We start from the raw sequence: 24,340 nt of genomic DNA, 5'->3' as shown, positions 1-24,340 counted from the left end.
TCCTGTAGTCCTATGGACCCAGTCACCTCTTGGGGGACCTCACTGCTGCCCTGTAGTGGCGCCCCCTTCTCCGCCAATGCATCTTAATTAAGCTTCTACAAAGACCCTCACCATAATTGTTCTTTTTTTTTTTAAGAGAGAGTGAGAGAGACAGAGAGAGAATTTTTTAAATATTTATGTTTTAGTTTTCGACAGACACAACATCTTTGTTTGTATGCGGTGTTGAGGATCGAACTTGGGCCGCATCCATGCCAGGCCAGCGTGATACCGCTTGAGCCACATCCCCAGCTCACCATAATTGTTCTTGTTAACAAGATGCCAGAAAAGATATCTGCAGAAGAGTTCCGTGTGTTTAGAACGATCTATTTCCTGTTTCTCTGTCTTACAAAAAGCTCAGTTTAACCATGGACTTGATGGTGTTGCTCCCGCTTTTGTGGTAAAACATGTAAAACCTCTGACGGTTCCAAAAAAAAAATGAGACAAAACTTACGAGAATTCAAAGAAAAAAAATTACTCTTATGTAGACTCTGGCAAAAATGTAGACGCATGGTCCAGAGAGTTTTAGGCAAGAGCCCCTCTGACCCGACAGCCTTGGCCATGTCCTTCCTCTCCCGACCTTGGTTTTCTCTGGCTTCCTGATCCTGCGTGATTGCACATCCACGGACCACTTTAAGAACCTGCCACCAGCCGGACACAGCAGGTATGGACATCGATGCTGGGGTAACCACCACGATGGCCTTCTCTCTCCTTCTTTTAATGTGGAAGCACGTCTTTCAGATGCCAACTCAACTTGGGAAAGAGAGCGGAAGGGAACGTCCCCTCCCACCAAGCCTCACCTGCCTACTAAACAAATGCTCTGCAGAGCAGGCCCTGCGTAGCTCTGTGCCTGGTGAGGCCCTAGGCTTGCTGTGCAGGAAGGAGGCACACTTAACACTCATTGGTCTGTGCAAGACATTCGGCCAGTCCTCCAGCTAGGTGGTCACTGAATGAACAAGGAAGGAGACCAGGTTCCAGGCTTCCAGCTTTCTGTTCTGCTGAGATGGGAGGGTAAACTCTGCCGACAGTGCCTGAGGACAGAACCTCACCCACCACCAGGGCAGCACCAGAAGACGAGGTCTGGATCCCCGCTCTGTTGACAGCCCCAGGAAAACAAGTCCGGGAGTCTGGGCACCCTGTTTCCTGCTCAGCTCCCACCCCATGGTCTGTAGGACATGATGAGGGCTCTGGGCTCTGTTCTGGGTGGATAGAAGGTATTGGAGGGTCTGGAGCAAAGGAGTGAGGCTGTTTGTATGGCATTTAGGAAGCAGCCCTGTGGCTGCTGTAGGGAATAAAGGGGAGATGCAAAAGCAACAGCCAGGGACTGCCAAACCCAACCTTGAATTTTTACAAAAGAAAGAAGATCATATGTTAAGATACACTTAATGAATCTAAAAAAAATTGTATAATCAGTATAAGAATTTAGGATTCTTTTGTAATTTTAGTACTTATGGCATTAGGAATTTTGAAATATAGTCTGTAGTACTTCACTTTCACAGTAATGAAAAAAAGTAAATGTTGTATATAAAATTTAGTATTTGGATGTTTAATTTTTTCTTTTGAAAGTCTGGGGATTTAACCCATAATTTGATGTATTCTAATAACTGTGTGCTTTACCACTGGATTACACCCTCACTCCAACTTAATATTTTTGTCACTTGATTTGAGATAGTTCTCACTTGAAGAAATTAGGAATTAGAACTGTGTAATCATTGAATAATCTTATATTCATTTTCTTTATTAGGGATCCTGTTTGCCCTTTTTATAATCATCAATTAAGAAGCAAGCACCTGGCCATCAAAAAAACGAAAGAAATTCAGAAAAACATAGATGGATGGGAAGGCAAAGATATTGGACAGTGCTGCAATGAATTTATAATTGACAAGAACTGGTGCTAAACATGAATGACATATTTTTCTCTTTGATGGCTTAATGATCAGCTGTAAACCTAATCATGGCCAGACCCCGCTTCCAGGTTATAGTAGTGCAGAATATAGATTAAAAGAAAAGTTTGTCATGAGGAAAGTACAAATCTGTGATAAGGAAGATACTTGTGAGTGCAGACATGCTTTTGAATTAGTATCCAAAGACAGCATAATATTTGCTGCTAATTCTGCAGAAGAGAAAAATAATTGGATGGCAACCATTATTTCTCTTCATTATCGTAGTACTCTAGATAGAATGCTAGATTCTGTTTTATTGAAAGAAGAAAATGATCAGCCACTGAGATTACCAAGTCCAGATGTGTATCGTTTTGTGGTAAAAGACTCTGAGGAAAACATTGTTTTTGAAGACAACTTGCAAAGTAGAAGTGGAATCCCCATTATTAAAGGAGGAACTGTGGTGAAATTAATTGAAAGGTTAACATATCATATGTATGCAGGTATGTGAAACTCATTGTGAGTACTTACCTAGGGCCTAATTCCCAAAAGCTTTTAAATGGTGTTCAAAGATAATGTATAAACCCATTTATCCATCATCCAACTTTAATAATTGTCAACTCATGTTTCATCTGTTTCATTACAGATTTAAATACCTACTCCCAGAATTATTTAGAAGATCTCAGGAAAAAAAAAATAAATTGCCTCCAGAATATTAAAATACTGCAGAATCAAAAGGGATAAATAGCTAATTAAATATTGTTAACTTGATTAGTTATTAAATAAGTGCTCATAAAATTTGCATATTAATGCAAATTTTAAAAATTTGAAAACAATCCTTATTTATCAAGAAAATACCACAGTTGGCAGGAAGAACCAAACTAAAAAGGAAGGGAAATATGCTATTTTGAATTAATTAAACTAAAAAATTGAACATGAAATATGTTTATGCTCTACTTTTTCAGATCCCAATTTTGTTCATACTTTTCTTACTACATATCGTTCGTTTTGTAAACCAGGAATTGCTAAGCTTACTGATTGAACAGTGAGAAAAATGTATATTTTACTTGCATTAATATTTTATAAAAAAATTAACTGTTCTGTACCTTGCAAAGTGCCTAGTAGCTGGTACCTACTCAGGTAGGTGTTGACATAATTTATTTGGCATTACATTAGATGTATTACCATACTTTTTAAGTAGTGTTTGCTGTTTGTAACATAGTTCTTTTCGGCTATTAGCAATATTCCAAGAGGTAATCTTAAATACCCAATTTAATACAGTTTTTGAAAATATTTTTTAGTTGTAGTTGGACACAATACCTTTATTTTATGTATTTATTTTTACGTGTTGTTGAGGATGGAACCTAGCACCTCACATGTGCTAGGTGAGCGCTCTACTGCTGAGCCACAATCCCAGCCCCTTAAAGACCCAATTTAGAGAGAAAAAAAAACCAACAATATAGTAAAATTTGTTCTGTTATTTAAGGAAATTTTCCACTTTTTGATTTTAAAACAAATTTGTTATGGAAAATTTCAAACATGTGCAAGAGTAGACAGAAAATATAATGAACCCATTTATCCATTATCTAACTTCAATAATTATCAATACATGTTTTATCTGCTTCCCTACAGATTTAAATATTCTACCCCCAGGATTATTTTGAAGTAGATCTCAGAAAACATATTTCGTCTGTAAATACTTCTATGTGTATCTCTGAAAGTTAAAAATTTTTATTTTAAATAAATCATGTATTATTATTAAGCCTAAAAAACAATTCCTTTATTAATATTTAAACATTTTTTGAATTGAAAAAAAATTTTTTTAACTGAATGTTTTTACTTAGTGATACTTTAAATGCTTTGTAGTTTAAAAAGAAGAACCTGGCTGGATGTCATGGAATGGGTCTATAATTCTGGTACTTGGGAGACTGAGGCAGAAGGATCATTTCAGACAGCCTGTGCAACATAATGAGATCCAATTTCAAAAAACAAAATGTACTAAAATACATATATACATACACAAATATGTATATGTATATACACACATGTATATGAATATGTACATATATAATCTGAACTACAAAATGATTTTTGTTTTACGTTTATAAACTTAACTAAAATTTTGTCTTGACCCCTATTTCCATTTTGTTCTATGAAATTAAACTTACAAGACTTAGTATAATATGTTCTGAAAATCTATTGTTCTATTTCTGTGTCCAAAATAAGGAAAGTATATTTGCTAGACTTACATTATAGCTATATTTCCTAACTTACATTATAGCTATATTTCCTCTGGTTAGTCAAGGTTTTTGGTTTTTTAATTTTGATTTTTTACCTTACCCACTTAGGTTATGTTCTTAATTTAAAAGTTCATCTTGGGCTTCCTTTTTGAATTTCATACTCACGTATTTAAGGAAATTGATTAGTCCGCTTTCATTTTATGATATAAATATTAAGGATAGATGGTTAGATAAGTCCTTTCTTTCACATTATGGTACTGGGGATTGAATACAGGGACTCGCAGAAGCTAGCTAGAGCTCTACCACTGAGCTACATGCTCAGTCTCTTTTATTTTATTTGAGACAGTCTCACTGAATTGTTGAGTTTGACTTTGAACTTGCAGTCCTCCTGCCTCAACTCCCTAGTAGTTGAGATTACAGGCATACACTAAATCTCCCAGCTCTTTATGATCTTTAAAGAAGTTATATTCCTGTGGATTCTTTTCTTGGATCTTTTCTTGGATCTTTTCCATGAACCCTTTGTTGGTTGATTAATGCTAATCATAAAAAACTTTTTATAAAGATTTGATATAAAATCTTAGGATCATATAGCTGAAGGCAATTTTTGTACTTGTGTAGTATGGAGTACTGCAGGGAAGGCTTAACAGTAATTGCACTTTCTACAAAGTGATAGGAAAGGGGATTCTTTGGTCAATTTTTTTGTTGTTGTATTTAAAATATCTTTCATTTATTTATGAACAAATTCCTGTACTTTTGGTTTTCTTCTTAGATTTGAAATTCCAGAGCCAGAACTCACTGAAGCAGACAAATTGGCAATAGAGAAAGGTGAGCAGGCAATCAGTGCAGACCTTAAAAGATTCCGAAAGGAATACGTCCAACCAGTACAACTTAGGTTTGACCTGAATATTACATTTCTTATGTGCCATTTTCAGTATATAGTTAACACAAAATTCTTAGCTCTTAATTAAATATAAATATTATTGTTAATTTTATGACAGTTAAATTTCCAAATTTCTTTCACTGTGAAGCTATTTTAAATAAATATCCTGAAGAAATTTATATAAGTATACCATGTTATTTACATCAGCTCTCTCTGACATGTGATATATTTACAGATCAAAATAAATGTGTGTTATTATAAGTAAAACTTACATATATAAGCTTGCTTACTGTCAGCTTTCCACTTTATTTCCCTTATGTCCCTTTGTAATGGTACTTGGTCCTTGTTTGTTTTTTTTATAATTTTTAATATTTATGGAAGTTCTACTGCTTTTTCTACTCTTTATCCTATGTAAAGTTACCTAAGGAATCATTGCAGTAATTTCTATAATAGATTTAATTATAGAGTTGCCAGTTAGGTACTTTCTGTGCTAGATATTACCCTAAGTGCTTTATCTTTTTTTAATCTCATCCTCAAAACACAATTTTTTTATGGTGCAACACAATGATTATTCTAACTTTGTATATGAAGAAATGGAAAACTTAGTATGATTAAGTAATTTGAACTTGGGTCATGTAAAGGGAGTGACAGGATGGGACCATATATGACCTATTGAGCCATTGTGTTTTTGTTTCACTAAGCATTAAAAACTGGAAGCTCCTTTAACCTTCTTATAATCCAAATGAAAACTAAAGTATTATCTACCCCTTATCATTGGATATTGAGTTATCATATTAACTATATATGATCTAAATATTTTTTCTAAATATTGTTTCCTTGATTACTGTTAACTAATAAATTATAGCTTTGAGCTGGATTTATTATTTTCCAGGATAATTACCATAAATAAATTCAATTTTAGAGGAATATTGGTGTTCCTAGCTATATGTCTTTTAGCCAAAACTTTTAACATGTCATTCTTTGTATAAGAAAATGAGATTTTTTACCCATTACATTAGCAAGAAAGAAGAATAATTTTTCTCAAGTAACTGTAATGCATTTGCACTAATCTACTCAAATGAGGCATACATTTATGAGGTCCCTATTATAGGGCAGACAGGAAATAAGATCTTAGATCTCAGTCATGTGAATTCTTTAAATGTTTATATCTAAGCATGTTCTCAGTTGTATACTTGTCGACTTATGGTGAATACAAAAATAATAGACTGTCATGATATGGTTCCATAATATTATGATTTTATTGGGGTAAAAATATACATGAAATAGTTATACATTATACTACTTTGAATAGTTCAATGGCTCACAAAAATATACCCCTATAAAACTTCAGGAATAGCTAAGATTAGACTCCAGTAGTTAGGGAAGACATCTTAGAAGAGGTAAAATCTGAGATTGTCCCGAAGGGATGTGTAGAATTTAGATATGCAGAAAGGTGATTGAAGGTATGGAGGGTACCTAGAAGTAGTATGAACAAAGGTTAAAAGACAGGATTGAGAATGGTGTGCAGAGGAAATAGGTAAGGAAATTGAACTTAGAGGAATGAAGACATTGTATTGTAAGTTGTAATAGAGGAGATTAACTATATTGGGGTAGAGTTGAAGATGGCTTTGAAATTCAAGCCAGTTTGTTAAACTTTTTCTGTGAGCATTGAAGGAATTTTAGTAAAATGTAAGCTAATATATTTTATTTAGCAATTTATTCTGACATTTTAAAAAAGAGAAAAATTGAGAGAATTTCATAGTGAACAATGATAAATCCACCAGATCAACTGTTAACATTTTATTTTACTTGCTTTTATCACATATATTTATTTTTCATTTTTCACTCAGTTCATTAATCACCTAATCTCTTGAATGTGTTTCAAAATACACTATTTCTTAAATGCTTCAACTTATATATCAATAACATTTCAGTATTTATTATTCATTTGTTCTAAAATGTTCATAACATGAAATACACACATTTTAAGTGTACTTTGGTTAAATTTTAATGTCTTTGTAATTCAAACTCCTTTCAAGATACAGAATGATAGACCACAACCCAGAAAGTTCCCTTGTGCTCCTTCTAGTCAATTTTTGTTGCTACTGCCCAAAGGCAGTATTCTGATTTATCCTGCTATTGACTCTTTTACTTGTCTTAGAATTTTGTATAAATTGATTTTTACACTTTTTTGGTTTTGTTTTGAGGAAAAGGAGAGAGAAGTTTTATTGCTTTGCTAGCAAAAAGGAAACACAGGGGACTCCAGTCCCAGAGGCTTTGATTCTGCTAATCAGGGGGAACAAGGGTTTTTAAAGAACCATTCAAAGGCTACATTCCTTGTTCTCTGTTCAGGAGTTGTAATTCACTTGTTAATTTAGAAGATAATAATTTCTGAGATCTTTTGGTGCCATCCCCAAGTCTGAATTACTTCATTCCTGTTGTGGGTGTGACTCTGACTAGTATGGGAAAGAAAGGTATGGATTCTATAACTTTCATGCCTGACTCAACATGCTTTTGAGGTTCATCCATGTTGCTTGAATCAATGTTTTTTTAAATTTTATTACTAAGATAGTTATTTCCTTATATGAATACACCACAGTTCATGTATTTTTTCCCATTGAAGGATACCTGGGCATTTTTTCCAGTCTTTGATTATGAGTAAATTTGCTATGAACTTTATCTTAGAAGTCTTATTGTGAATGTGGGTGTGGGTGGGTGTGTGTATTTCTTTTTTTCCCACTTGGGTAAATAACTCAGAGTAGAATAGCTAGGACATAATGTAGATGTGTGTTTTCTTTTAAAAAGAAACTGTCAAAACTTCTTCTGAACATTCTCACCAGCAATATATGAGCATTCCATTGCTGCATATCTTCACCATTGTTTAGTGATGTTATTCTTCATACCTTAGCCATACTGTTGGGTGTATAGTGGTATCTCATTGTGGTTTTAATTTGTTCTTCCCTATTGACTAATGATGTTGAGAACATTTTACTGTCTCTTATTGGCTAGTCATTCTTCATCTTTGAAGAATAGGTTTGACTCATGTCTATCATTTGTTGAGTTATCTTTTTATTACTAAGTTGTATCGAGTAGGACTGGATATAGTCCTTTGTCAGAAAAAGGTTTTGTAAATATTTTCTCCCAGATTGTGGTTTGCCTGTTAGTTTTCTTAATGATACTTTGATGAGATGAAGTTTTTAAGTTTGATGAAGTCTGATTAGACTTTTTTCTTTTATCTGATCGTAATTTTAAAATTACATCAATACTATAGAAACTAGAAAGAAAATATAAGCAGAACTGTTTGAACTGATATAAGTGGAAATTAGAAGCTAACAATTTATGATCTTTTGATATATTTTCTAAGCTCCTGAACTTACCAGACCATAATGACTTAACGTTGTTTTAATATAAATAGCATGATGAAGACTGGTAATTAAATGTACTTGCATAGTCTGAGAGAAATATAGTTGTCTGTGGTAGGGAAATAAAAATCTAACCTGCAAATGGCCATTTGTTTAAGTAAGGAAGAAAAGTAATATTATTAGGATGTCTCTGGTAGAGAGCATTTTATATTTGTATAGATAATTAAATACTTGCAAGATCAGGAGTAATCATTTTTGTGATATGCAAAACAAAATCACTCTCTTGACAAAAATATTTTTGTCTTTTAAAATGAAATAAGGTTATAGGCATATTTGTAGGTTACAGGGAAATTTGATGATAGCATTTGAATTTATTTATTTATTTATTTATTTGGGGGGGGTACTGGGAATTGAACAGAGGGGTGCTTTACCAATGAGCTACATACCCAGTCCTATTTATTTATTTATTTATTTATTTATTATTTTGAGACAGGGTCTCACTCAGTTGCTTAGGGCCTTGCTAAATTGCTTAGTCTAGCCTTGAAGTTCAGTCTTCCTCCTGTAGTCTCCCAAGTCACTAGGATTATAGACATGTGCAACGACACTAGGCTAGCACTTGAATTTAGAACCAAATACAATAAATCTTAGTTAATTTTCCATTTTATATGAAAAATACATTAAAAATTTACAGCTTAAAATACTTTTTCAATTTAAAAACTTAAAATAGCTTTTCTATTATAGAGCATGTATTTTCTATATATGAATAAATAAAAGACACTTTTCCTTAACATTAATTGGTGATTAAGCACAGAAACCATAATCTTTATACAAATACATATTTTAAAGTATAACTTTTATGTTTATTTTTATTTTTTTGCAGTACTGGGGATTGAACCCAGGGGCACTTTGCCACTGAGCTACATCCTCAGCTCTTTATTTTTTATTTTGAGATACTGTCTCACTAAGTTGCCCAGTCTGGCTTTGAACTTGCAATCCTCCTGCCTCGGTCTCCCAAGTAGCTGGGATTACAGGTGTTAGCCACCACTCCTGGCTAAAGTATAATTTAAAAATAATGTACAGTTTGGAGATTGATTTTCTTCTTCTTATTGAAGCACTTAAGGTATTCAATAAAAATGGAGACTCTAAGTATTATATTGATTGTTGCATATAAAACTATCGCCATGGCATTAGAAAAATGAAAGAAGTATAATGAAGAAGTATAGAAGTAAAAAATGTATAATTGAAGATTTCACTAAAATGTGATTCTTTTATTTTACCAGGATTTTAAATGTATTTCACCATTGGGTTGAACACCATTTTTATGACTTTGAAAGAGATGTGGAATTGCTTAAAAGACTGGAATCCTTCATTTCAAGTGTAAGAGGTATATTATTTAAAGTTTTGATTGGCTCTTATGTTGCATTTGAGCTTATATTCAAAATTGTATGACTAAGAATGTAAATTGCTTTCCATTTTTAAAAAGCTGAAATAACATTTGGAATGATCTTTATAAACTCCAGTAAGCTCACATATATTTAGAACCATATAAAGTCTTAGAACCTTGTCTTCTCATATTTTTATTTGTCTGTGATGCTGAGGATCAAACCAAGGCCCTTGCACGTGCTAGGCAAGTGCTATACCATTGAGTTATACTCTTAACCCCCTTTTAAGTTTTTTTTTTTAATTTATTTTTTAGGTGTAAATGAACACAACACAACGCCTTTATTTCTATGTGGTGCTGAGGATCGAACCTGGGTCCCGCCGGTGCTAGGCGAGCGCTCTACCACTGAGCCACAATCCTAGCCCCCCCTTTTAAGTTTTTAAGGAGAATATTGCTTTTAAAAATGTCAAAAGTCCTTTTTAATAAATTAAAGCTATTTAATTTTATGTCCCCTCAAGTTTGCCATTTGTTTCCATTAAATAAATAATATATATATAATTTTATGCTTTTTGTTGTTGTTGTTTTGGTACTGGGGATTAAACTCAGGGGCAGGGCACTTGACTGCTGAGCCTAATTCCCAGCCCTTTGTTTATATTTTATTTAGAAACAGGGTCTCGCTGAGTTGCTTAGGGTCTTGCTAAGTTGCTGAGGCTTGACTTTGAACTTATGATCCTCCTGCCTCAGCCTCCCCAGCCACTGGGATTATAGGTGTGCATCACCACACCCAGCAATTTTATGCTTTTTTATTCTCCTTAATCTGGTACTTTAATTTTAGATGATTATCAGCTTTTTAAAATAATATTTCCTCTCTTAGAAACATATTCCAGAGGAATACATTTTTTAAAAATATTGTTTTTTTAGTTTTAGGTGGACATATATCTTTATTTTACATTTATGTGGTGCTAAGATCAAATCCAGCGCCTGCGATGCTGAGGATCAAACCAAGGCCCTTGCACGTGCTACCTCTGAGCCACAACCCCAGCCCCCAGAGGAATACATTTTTGTGTCTAAAAGATAGGAATTTCCAACTTGAAGTTTCAAACATAGCCTATGTGATAAAATTCCAGGCTATAATATGTGTCATCAAACATGTTATATTAAGAACATTTGTGTTTTATCTAACAGTATAAGATATTGGTTAAGAATCCTATTAAAGTATTCTTGGCAAGTATTCATGTAAAAACATTGATCTTGCTGGGCACAGTGGCACAAGCCTATAATTCCAGCACCTTGGGAGGTTGAGGCAGGAGGATCAAAAATCAGCCTCAGTAACTTGGCAAGTCTCCAAGTAACTTAAGAAGACCCTGTCTCAAAATAAAATATAAAAAGAGAAGAGCCAGGGATGAAGTTCAGTGGTTAAGTGCTCCTGGGTTCAGTCCCCAATACTAAAACAAACAAAAACATCAATCTCTATGTCTCTGGTTTTCAGAAAATAGGGGGGATAGAGAAACATGGCAGATGATACCACAGGGGTACAGTTGGCAAGACAGACTTGAGAATCACCACAATACAAGCAGTTCCATTTCTTCAACAAATAAATTGCAAGCAAAAATGAGACATAAAGGGAGAACCTGTAGTCCTAAGGAAACTTAGGACATATGGACTAAATATAATTAAGTAAATGTTATTTATGTCCTTTTAAAAAAATTAACTATAAGAAAAATATTTAAGAGATAGAAATTTGAGTATTAACCAAGTATTTGAAGATTTTAAGATCACACTTTTTGACAAAGAAATTTAGCAGCTCAATTCAAAATAGCTAAGCTATGGAACCGACCTAGGTGCCCTTCAAAAGATGAATGGATAAAGAAAATGTGGTGTATATACACAATGGAGTATTACTCAGCCATAAAGAAGAATGAAAGTATGGCATTTGCCAGTAAATGGATGGAACTGGAGATCATTATGCTAAGTGAAATAAGCCAAAAAATCAAAGGCCAAATGTTCTCTCTTATATGTGGATGCCAACACACAATAACAGGGATGGAGAATAAAAGTTCATTTGATTAGATAAAGGGGAATGAAGGAGAGGGAGTGGAGATGGGAATAGGAAACAAAGTTGAATGAATCAGACATAACTTTCTTATGTTCATATATGAATGAATACATGACCAGTGTAACTCCACCTCATGTACAACCACAAGAATGGGAAGTTATATTCCATCTAGTATGTCAAAATATATTCTGTTATGTATAACTAAAAACAAATTTTAAAAAAGAAAAAAAAATGATTCATTTTTTATATGTCATAATGACCTAATGATTATTTTAAAAAGACTTAAATATAGACAAAATGATATGATTTTTGAATTTGTTTAAAGAATAACTAGGGCTGGGTATAATGGTGTATGCCTATAATACCAGCAACTCAGGAGACTGAGACAGGAGAATCACAAGTTCAAGACTAGCCTTAACAATTTAGTGAGATCCTCAACAACTTAGCAAGACCCTGTCTGAAAATGAAAAACAAAAAAGGTCTGGAGATGTAGTGCAGTGAGAAAACATCCATGGGTTCAGTTCTTAGTACCAAAAAAACAAACAACAGAGTGAAGAAATGGCATGATTTGGGTTAGATGAAGCAAAAATTTGCCATGAGTTGATAATTGTTGAAGTTGAGTGAACGTTAAAAATTATATGAAGATCTACAGTTATGTCTGTCAAGTAAAAGACATTCTAATTATGTGTTTTTTCTAGGGAAAGCTATGAAGAAATGGGTAGAGTCAATTGCTAAGATCATCAAGAGGAAGAAGCAAGCTCAGGCAAATGGAATAATCCATAATATTACCTTTGAAAGTCCACCTCCACCAATTGAATGGCATATCAGTAAACCAGGGCAGTTTGAAACATTTGATCTTATGACACTTCACCCAATAGAAATTGCTCGTCAGCTAACACTTTTGGAATCTTATCTCTACAGGTAGGTAATTGTTATTTCTTGGTCTATTTTCAAAAACCTTGAGCATACCTCTTACCTATTTTTTAAACATTTTGCTACATATCATGACAGCTTAAAAATATCTCATCTATTTTCCTGGGTTTGGAGGGAAGCTCATAGCAGTTTTAATCACAGTATGTCCTGTAGTAAGTCTTCTAACATGTTGCTATATAGACCTAGATTAAGGATGAGCAATCCTTCACAAGAGGAATGGTAGGAAGACTAATGCACTACAATAGTAACAACTATTCAACAGTAAGCCCCTGTCACTATCATTCCATTAAAATCTTTTCTGTATCCAGGAGCCCTCATTTGAAATATAAATATCTAGAGAAGTTATCCTAATGATAAGCAGCCATGTAATGAGTGCTCATGTATAACAAAAACATTACAAATGAAATTGAAATTCTATAATTCTCCCTAATTCATTGCTCTCCTTTCCCCGCAAGAAATAACAACTACTAACCAACAATAAAAAAAAAAATAACAACTACCCAGAATTTGATGCTTACTCTGTTTGTCTCTCTCTCTATACACACACACATTTTCCTAAATAATATATAGTATTGGCTTGTACATTTTAAACATACTTATTCTGCATCATGTTTTTACTTATATTCTTTTTGATATCTGTTAAAGTCCATGAATATAGTTCTAGTTCACTTATTTTAGCCATTCTATGAGTATTCCACAGTTTATTCAGTCTCTTTTTGGTGAACTGGTAGATTGTTTGGCGTTTTACCTTCTGTAAATAGTGCTTCAGTGAACAGTCTTGTGAATGAGTTCTTGTAACTTTCTGTAAGAGTTTACATAGGAATGTACTTAGCAATAGAATTGTTGGGTCAGCTAGTATGTATATCTTTAGTAATGGAAGATCCTGCTGAATTGTTTTACAAAGTGATTGTATCAATTTTTACTTGCATATTGGAGTTGGAGATTATTTTATTATTTCTTACCAATTTGATATTATTAAGGTTTTGTGGCTTTGGCAATAATAAAATGGAATTTTATTGCAGTTTTTTTTTTCCTGAGAGAAAATATTTTTTCATGTTTGTCATTATCAGTTTTTAAATTAAGTTTAGCAGATCTTTAAATAATCTTGATACTAATCCTTTATAGATAGATTAGGTTGTACTGATTTTTTAAAATTTATTTTTAGGAAAGTCCAGCCTTCTGAACTTGTAGGGAGTGTGTGGACCAAAGAAGATAAAGAGATAAATTCTCCAAATTTATTAAAAATGATTCGCCATACCAGAAACCTCAACCTGTGGTTTTAAAAGTAAGTTTTGTTTATTCTTTATTATTGCTTCTTAATCATCATCATAATAAGTCCTATTTAAGCTTGAATTCTGGCTCTAAAGAAGTTTCTTATTTCTTAAGTTAGGTGGAGAAACTTTTCTAAGCCATGGATTTTTTGTTGTTGTTATTAGATGCATTGTGGAAGCAGAAAATTTTGAAGAACGGGTGGCAGTACTAAGTAGAATTATAGAAATTCTGCAAGTTTTTCAAGACTTGAATAATTTCAGTGGTGTACTGGAGATAGTCAGTGCAGTAAATTCAGTGTCAGTGTACAGACTAGACCATACCTTTGAGGTAAGTTTTAGGCTTAAATATTTCATCCTTTTGGGGAAAGATAAAATGAATATCAAAGAGATTGCTCCTACTGCCTGTCTTTTTGGTACCAGGGATTGAACTTAGGGGCACTCAACTATGAACAACACCCCCAGCCCTTTTTATTTTTTATTTTGAGACAGGGTCTCATTAAGTTGCTTACAGCCTCATTAAGTTGCTGAGGCTCGCCTCAAACTTCTGATTCTCCTGCCTCACCCTCCCAAGTACCTAGGATTACAACCATTCCTGGCTTGAATTTATCTTTGAATGAATCCATATTTTCCACTTAAATATAGAAATTTAAAAATATTTTTTAAAATATATCAATATATACTAGTAAGTTTAGGATTTGTCAAAGAATATAGGACCTGTACCTCTTTTTAATGTGCTTAACCTAAATATAATAAAGTTTCACATGAATTTCTTCAATGGCACTTTGATAGTCTCCCATAAATGACAAATGATATTAAATATAATCACACAAATAACTTTTTTAAAAAATTTATTTGTTCTAATCAATTATACATGACAGCAGAATGTTCTTTGATTCATTGTACACAAATGTAGCACAATTTTTCATTTCTGGTTGTACACAGAGTAGGATCACACCATTCGTGCAATCATACATGTACCTAGGGTAATGATGATCATCTCATTCTACCATCTTTTCTATTCCCATGCCCCTTCCCCTTTGGCCAATCCAAACTTCCTCCACTCAACCCATCCCCCTGTCCCCATTATGGATTAGTGTCCACTTATCAAAGTAAACAATCGACCTTTGGTTTTGGGGATTGGCTTACTTCGATTAGCATGGTATTCTCTAACTCCATGCATTTACCTGCAAATGCCATAATTTTATTCTCTTTTACTGCTGAGTAATATTCCATTGTGTATATATACCACAGTTTCTTGATCCATTCATCTATTGAAGGGCATCTAGTTTGGTTCTACAGTTTAGCTGTTGTGAATTGTGGTGCTATAAACATTGATGTGGCTTTGTCCCAATACTATGCTGTTTTTAAGTCCTTTGGGAATAGACCGAGGAGTGGGATAGCTGTGTCAAAATGGTGATTCCATTCTAAGTTTTCTGAGGAATCTCCATACTGTTTTCCAGATTGGCTGTACCAATTGCAGTCCTACCAGCAATGTATGAATGTGCCTTTTCCTCTACATCCTTGCCAACACTAATTTTTGCATGTTTTCTTGATAACTACTCTTCTGACTAGAGTGAAATGAAATCCTAGAGTTGTTTTAATTTGCATTTCTCTGATTATTAGAGATGTTGAACGTTTTTTCATGTTTGTTGATAGATTGTGTATCTTCCTCTGAGAAGTGTCACCTTTAGATATAGTCAAAAAATAATATGGAAAGAACCCTTTCTAAAATTTTATCTTTTAAATTATAAAATAATGTGTTTAGTGTATAGAAAGATTTTATGTCTTTTAATAACAAAATTGAGATTATATTGTAAGTAGATTTTTGTAGCCTACATATTTTTCTCTTTAACACTTTTTTTTAGTTTGTTGTCAAAAACAAGATTGTTAATGCCTACATAGTTTTCTGTCTCACACATAAACCATAATTTATTCCATCATTCTGTTGTGGAACAATTAAGTTATTTTGGATTTTATTGTTGTGACAAATAATTTATCATGGACCACCCATATGTAGATGTATTTTTAAGAATATGATTATTTCCTGGGGCTGGGGATATGGCTCAAGTGGTAGCGCAATCGCCTGGCATGCACAGGACATTGGATTCGATCCTCAGCACCACATAAAAATTAAAAAAAAGATGTTGTGTCCACCGAAAACTAAAAAAAAAATAATATTAAAACACTCTCTCTCTCTCTCTCTCTCTCTCTCTCTCTCTCTCTCTCTCTTTCTTTAAAAAAAGAATATGATTATTTCCTTAGAAGTTTCTAAAGATGGTACTTTTGCCAAGTGTTTTCTAGCAAAAAATATGATAAATGATTCTGGGTATTACTGTATTGAAAACTTTAAAGACTTTATCAGCCAAAAATAAAAATTCTCATTTTAAACTTGTGTTTTTAAAAAGTGGTGAGATGTTAGCTATTTTCAAATGCATTTATTGGCTACTAGTGATATTGGATATTTTAAAATGTATTTATTGGTCACTTTTATTTTTTTTATGATTTATTTAATTCATGTCTTCTTTCATTTTTTTGGATGTTTGCATTTTTACTTATGGACTTTTTAATATATTAAAGATATGAAGACAGTCAAACTATATCTTTTCAGTGTCTCTTTATTTTGCCTGCTTTTTAATTTAAACATTTTTATACTGCCTTGATATATAGACTCATAAATCAATCCAAATTTATGGGGTCTTCCTGTGTTTTTACTATGAAAGACTTTTTCTAAGTGAAAGCTAACAAGGTAAAAACTCAACTATATTAATATTGCCTTTGGGAATATAAATTTGTAAAACCTTTGTGGAAAGCAACCCAGCAATGTATGTTAAAATTTAAAGTACACATACTCTCAGACCCAGAATATTAAATAAATAAAATCTTAAAGAAATAAAAGCACCACAGTATAAAATTATATGTATGAAGATATAGTTATTTTAGCATTATTTTAGTAGCAGAAAACTAGAAATATTCTTCTTTCCATCAGCAGAAGAATGATTAAATACATTATCTTATACCTATAACATGGAATATTGTTCTATAGAAAAAAATGATGTCATTTTTGTACATTATCTTGCAAGAATATATGTGATATATGTGGGGAAAAAATCATAAGGAAGTTCTGAATGACTATAGTGTGATTCCATATTAGTACAACAAAACAGAACAAACCCTAAACCTCTAAGTGGAGTTGCATGAATATTAAGAATAGTGTGGAAAAATATGTCTTTCTTCATTAATTCTTTTAGTGGGTTGTGATTGGAGGGAGAAGAAGAAAAAATATTTTTATGTTTGAATTTTTCTATTTGGGTATTCACATTTTATTTACTTATGAATTTTATATATTAAAGAAATTAACTATCTGTTCAGATTAATTATTTCAACTCAGATATTGAAAAACTCTGAGGCACTTTATTCATTTTACAGGCTAAGCATTCATTTTAAAAACTATTGGACAACAGTATTTCTTTTTTTCTTTTTTTTCTTTTTTTTGAGGGAGAGAGAGAGAGAGAGAGAGAGAGAGAGAGAGAGAGAGAGAGAGAGAGAGAGAGAATTTTTAATATTTATTCATTTTATTTTTTAGTTCTCGGTGGACACAACATCTTTTGTTGGTATGTGGTGCTGAGGATCGAACCCGGGCCGCATGCATGCCAGGCGAGCACTCTACTGCTTGAGCCACATTCCCAGCCTGACAGTATTTCTATAATTATATATAAGGTATAAAGAATAAAAATATCTGTGTACCTAGCATTCAGTTTAAGAGCCCCTCCATTCTTTCACTGTAATGAATCTTAGGCTTTTAATTCTCTTGCTTTTATCTAACCTATATTGTTTTATTTTGCATGTTTCTTAATTTTATAATTCTTCAATGACTCTTAGCACTGTATTCCTAAGATTGATCCATGTTGTTTATAGCTATAGTTCATTCTTTTTCATAACTATATCATAATTATAGAAATCAGTTTACCAAAATTTAATCATTTTTAATTAGTTAATAATCATTTGGAATTGTTATGAACAATATAGCTGTTAACATTCTTTATATATATCCTGATATACCCAAATATATTACTCTAAAAGTAGAATTTAGGATATAGATGTCTTCAACTTTACTAGATAATGCCAAGTTGTTCTCTCAAGTAATTGTACCAATTCACACTCCCATCAGAAATGTATGAAATCCAGTTATTTTATATTCTCATCAATACTTGATATTTTCAGGCCTTTATCTTTTCCATTATTGTGGTTTTGTTTTATATTTTCCTGATTTTTAATGAGTTTGAACCTCTATTTGGTTCTTCGTTCTTCTTGTGGAAAATTTTTAACTTTAAATTGTTATATACAAATGCTCTTATATTCTGGATTCTAAAATATCATCATTTATTTTTTTCCCAGATAAAAGCTCCCCTTTTCATCTTTTTTGTGGTGTGTTTTGATGAACAAGAATTCTTAATGTAGTCAAATTTACTTATTTTTTTCTTTGTTATTAATGCTTTTGTTCTCCACTTTAATTGCCCCCCCCATTATCCTAATGTTTTATCTTTCTCATTAAATCCTTACTCTAGGTGGAAATGAGTTTTGAATATGGGTGAGGTTGGAATATTATTTCATTTTTTTAAATAAAAATTTTAGTTGTAAATGGACCTTTATTTTATTTATTTGTATGCAGTGCTGAGAATTGAACCCACTGCCTCACATATGCTAGGCAAGTACTCTACCACTGAGCCACAACCCCTACTATTACATTTTTTTCCATAAGGCTACCCAGTTGTTTGAATTCATTTATTGTTAATTCATTTTTCCCCATTGACCTATAGTATCAGCCGTCATATATTTAGTATCCTTATGTGTAGTCCTGTTTCTGGTCTTTTTATATTTTTTTCTATTTTTAGTTGTAGATGTATGTGGTGCTGAGGATCAAACCCAGTACCTCAAATGTGCTAGGCAAGTGCTCTGCCACTGGGCTACAACCCCAGCCTACTTGTATACTAATTCTTGAAAAGAAAGTATAGCAGATCTTTTAGCAATCTTTCAAGGTTGACTTGGTCTTAGCCCTTTATTTTCATATATAAATTTTAGAATAATTTTAAGCTTCATTTTTAAAAATTGGATTTTATTATTATTATTGGTACTGAGGATTGAACCAGGGGGCATTTTACCACTGAGTCACATTTGTAGCCCTTTTTATTTTAAGACAGGGTCTTGCTTTGTAGCTGAGGATCTTGATAAATTGCTGAGGCTGAATTTGCAGTCTTTCTGTCTCAGCCTCCTGTGTTGTAGGGATTACAGACATGTGCAACCATTGCCAAGTTGAAAATTGGAACTGTAATAGAAGTTGCATTAGATCTGTAAAATCAATTAGTGCCAATTTACAGTCATGAGTCTTCCCAACTGGGAACATGGTATATCTCTCCATTTATTTACCCATTTAATACTGTCTTATGGTTTTCTTGATAGAGACTTCATACTTTTTTTGTTAGATTTATGTTACACTTTTTAAACAAATTATTTTCCTTATTGATGAAAGATTTTCATATCTAGTTGATTTTTGACACAGCAACATTAGTAAATTCTCTTATTAACACTTTGCAGATAGAGTTTTGGAGTTTCCTTTCGGATAGTCATAATCTCTGTAAATAGTGACTTTTTCTTTCTTTTTTTTTTCCTTTTCTTTGCAATTCCTAGTTATTTATTTTGTTTCTTGTCCCTTTTAGCTAGGACTTTTGGATAGATTTGAATAAAAGCTATGGTGCACTCTTTCTTCATAACTTAAAGGAAATATATTGAATGGTTCTCAAGTATAATGTTTGCTCTTATCAAGTTATAAACTAACATCTAGTAAGAAAATCTAACAATGAAATTTAAAAAGAAATTCCTATGTTTATTACATTAACTAAATTTGTTAATGCTTTCTTACCCTCCTGTAGTCATCTCTTTACCAAAACTCCACCCTTGTCCCCAAAAGACCTTTCAGTGGAAAAGTACTTAAATGCTGAACAATTATGATTCTCGCTTCCTACATCTAAGACTTGAAACTCTGGCTAATCAAAATTATGACTATCAAGGTCCTGAGGATGAAATTTTTTGATTGCTTAATCTTCTAATTTGTTTTAGAAAAATTTAAGGTTTTAGATTTTATATTATAGATAAAAAGAGGAAAAATCACTTTAGGCAAATGCCCAAAGGATAACCTCTCTTATTTTAATTTTTTAAAATATTTAATATCAAATGTTTGCAAAATTTTATAATTTCTAAATTTCTGTATCCATACATTTGATTGAACTATAAACGGAGATTATGCTCATTTTATATGTTTTTAAGGCATTACAGGAAAGAAAATGGAAAATTTTAGATGAAGCTGTGGAATTAAGTCAAGATCACTTTTAAAAATACCTAGTAAAACTGAAGTCAATCAATCCACCTTGTGTGCCTTTTTTTGGTAAGTTACTAAAGATGGATATTGTATTTTGAGGCAAAATGTGTTATAGTCCAAAGAGGCCAGTCTTTAGAAGTCAGTTGTTCATATTTTATATTACCTTGTCTATTTTCATCTGTATTGATAAATAAAACTTAAAACTCTATTATTTATTTTCCTGTAAAATGCAAGTTATAATACTTACCTCATGGAGTTGTAAGAATTAAAAAATATTTTATCTATACAACCTAATACAAATTCTATCAGAACAGGCACTCAGAGAGTGGTAACTATTGTTTTTATCTATTTATGTCATATCTACAGTGTTCGTTTTCTCTTTATTAAAGGCTTTTAAGTGATTTGTTAAAACAATTCAGCAATTCTGTTCTGCAAACAGTGTATTCACACAATTCTAGATGGTATAAATCAATTACTCAACATTGCCTGTTTGTTTTGTTTTGCTTTGCAATGGGGTCTTGCTATGTATCCCAGGCAGGTCTCAAATTCCTGGGTCAAGCAATCCTCTTGCTTCAGCCTTCTGAGTAGCTGGAACTTTAGGTGTGTGCCTCTGCTTTGAATGTGATCTCTTGATGCATTCAACATAGATGATACATGTGAGGCTGCTGGTGGCATAATATGGAATACTGTTTTGTAGTAAACATTTTTGTTGTAAAGTAATGATAAAAAGTGTAGTATAGTAAATGCATAAACCAGTAACAGTCATTTATTACTATTATCAAGTATTAAGTACTGTTCATAGACAAACATGCTATACTTTTCTGACAGGTCTGTTTATGGAGGCTTGAAAAATATGTTATGTTGGCATCATGACAGCTACATCTCTAGGCAATGAGAATTTTTCAGTTCTATTATAATCTTACGGGACCACTTTCGTATATGTGGTGTGTTTTATGTGCTATACTTTAATATGGTGGGCAGCAACAGTGTGTTTGTTTACAACAGCATCACCACAAACACTTGAGTAGCATATTGTACTATAATGTTACAGCAGTTTTTCAGCTTAATTCTAGTCTGTGTGTGTGTGTGTGTGTGTGTGTGTGTGTGTGTGTGTGTGTGTGTGTGTGTGTATGTGCGTGCGCACGCGCACGGGCACACACACATTCATGCTGGGGATTTAACCCAGGGCATCTCACATGCTAAGCACCTGTTCTTATCACTAGGCTATATTCCTAGCCCCTCCATTCTAGCCTTATAGATCATTTTTATATAAATATAATAATGTGATGTATGACTAAACTGTTGAAATTGTATAATTTATTTAAATCAAGGTTTTCCAACCTCAGCACTATTGGCATATGAATCAAATAAATGAGTAAATGTCATGTGCTTGTAGGATGTTTAGTAGCCTCCAAGTTTCCTGTTTACTATATGCTGGTAACACCTACATCATGATAACCAGAAATGTCTCCAGACATTTCCAATACACTGTTAGGAACAAAATTATCAATTGATAACTACTAATTTAAATATATTAGTAATTATTCGAAAAAGGAGATTAAAGTTTCTATTGTGAAAGATTAAAATATAATTGGTTTTTAAATCTAAATCATGGGCTCTGAGAAAACAATTTAAGTCTGAACTCTTATTAATCAGCAGTGCTTATGATATTGATGATCACTTAAAGATTATTGAAAATAAATATTTAAAATCAAGCATTATTACAGAGGTAATAAGACCATACTCAATAAAAATTTGAAAGTGTTGTAATGTGAAAATAAATAAATAAAATAAAATAAAATCAAGCATTTTGGTTCGATTTAAAACTTATAATTTAGACTTTATAAACACGGTTTAGGAAAGCTCAATTTGCTATTTCTTAGACTAGTAGCCTTTATTTTCTTTTTATTTTAAATTTTTTCTATGTTAAAAAAATTAATGGAGAATTAATCATAACCATAAAGTCTATCAGAGCCTTGCCTTATCAACATTATGGAGTGGAATTGCTAGTAAGTCTTTTAGTTTTACAAGATTGTTTTCCCAAATGATTGATTAAATGACCAATTTTAAAATAAATTTTCTTTAAATATTTTTTTCACTAGGAATATATTTAACAAATATTCTGAAGACTGAAGAAGGGAATAATGATTTTTTAAAAAAGAAAGGGAAAGATTTGAACAATTTCAGTAAGAGGAGAAAAGTGGCAGAAATTACTGGAGAAATTCAGCAATATCAGAATCAGCCTTATTGTTTACAAATAGAACCAGAAATGAGGGTAAATATTTTTTTTTCCTTGTCTTTAAAAGGGAATGTGTTAAGTACTCGATGATCTCTACAAAATACCATAATCACATATCATGCTGTTTATTTTGCTTTGTAAATAAAATGAGTTAATAATTGGTAGTTAACAATGTTAAATATTATACCTACACTATCTGCAGTTATTTATACGAAGTGCTTTCTCTTGAAAATATCACTTCTTTGTTGAGTTGGTTCAAGCAACACTTCCAAAAAAGCGAATGGCAAAGTTGAACAAAAGAAGTTTTTCTGATGTCCATGCAGTAAAAATCCACTACTAATTTCATCATTGATGGATAACCATTTTAAATATTTTATGTGAGCCAGTATAACATTAAACAACTTATCTTCTCAGAAGATGACTATGCTTAAGTAGGAGAAGAGTTTGGAAGAGTGGTATATATGCATAGCACAAAAGGGCTTTAATATTCTATCAACTGATGTTCTATTTTGAACAATGGTGTATAATACTGATACTGTGATATCATAAGTGTGCATTTTCTGGCTTTCCTACAGGTATACTTTAATTCACTGGGAACATACATTCTTGCTAATATTTTGGTAGTGGAAATCACATGATGAACCCTCTTAGAAACATTATGCTTAGTGTATTCTATGGCTTTGTCTCATTTTAAGTTGAGCATTATAGGAATGCATTATTTTAGTTTTAACTCTGCCAATATATCTATCTAGTGACCTGTTGCTATTTCTGTCTTTATTGAAATTTTTGTCCTAAGAAAGTTAGGATTGTACATTTTTCCTAACAGGGGAAAAAATGTGGGATGCCATCTAAATTAGAGTGCATTATGATACCACGTTTATATTAAATGAACTTAATATATCATATGTATTTGAAATTGAGAACATATTGTAATTTAACTTTTCATGTTAAAAATTATGCTACATTCTTAAAAGAATCTACAAATTGGGCATATTGAATGAAAATAGCCACTATCATTTCTACCTTCCTGAATTATGAGATAGTTACTATTCTTTGTTCCCAGTTCAAATACTCTACAGTCCTTAGAAAGAATGACCTAAAGCATACCATTAATTAAAATGCAGACATATAACTGTTTTAAAGTAAATAGTAATTTTTGTTGCCTATTTCATTGAGCCCACCCTCTCTATGTGGATCTTCAGAAGGCTAATAAGAAAATGTGTTCTTAAAGTCAGATTAGAGTTCACAATATATTTTTTCCACAGAAATAATTTTACATTGTTATTGGGTATACTTGAAATAATACTTTAAGCATTTGTATCTCAGTAGCATATATGCCAATAGGTTTTTTTGTTCTGATCTAGGTTTCTTACCATCATTTAAAGCATTTTGGAGAAGGGGAATGCCTCTTTATGATTGAATCAAAGTACATTTAAAATATATACAAACTAAGCTATTCATTTTACAAAACCAACATTAATCAAACAAAATCATATTTTTAAGTTAGAACAAATGATGAGAAAATTAAAAATAAAGCTTTCTAAAAGTTTTTAAATTACCATTGGCTAGTGTAATATAAGTTAGCTAACTTGAGTATAAAAAATAATTGTTTGTGTTAGAGGAGTGATATACTTTTCAAGTTCATTTTGCCTCTTACAAAAGCCAAACCCAATAAATATCTTTTACTTG

At 32.3% G+C, this 24,340-nt stretch overlaps 1 pseudogene; it reads left to right on the top strand.

Annotated features, from left to right (window-relative positions):
* The first annotated feature begins 1,338 nt into the window (after positions 1 to 1,338).
* The window catches only part of LOC144373030 (son of sevenless homolog 2-like), a 41,380-nt pseudogene continuing 18,378 nt past the window's right edge, over positions 1,339 to 24,340 (top strand).

This window comes from Ictidomys tridecemlineatus, unplaced genomic scaffold (assembly GCF_052094955.1).
Source record: "Ictidomys tridecemlineatus isolate mIctTri1 unplaced genomic scaffold, mIctTri1.hap1 Scaffold_214, whole genome shotgun sequence".
Taxonomy (NCBI): domain Eukaryota; kingdom Metazoa; phylum Chordata; class Mammalia; order Rodentia; family Sciuridae; genus Ictidomys; species Ictidomys tridecemlineatus.
Note: the sequence above shows the minus strand (reverse complement) of the source record. Positions and strands in the feature narration are given on the sequence as shown.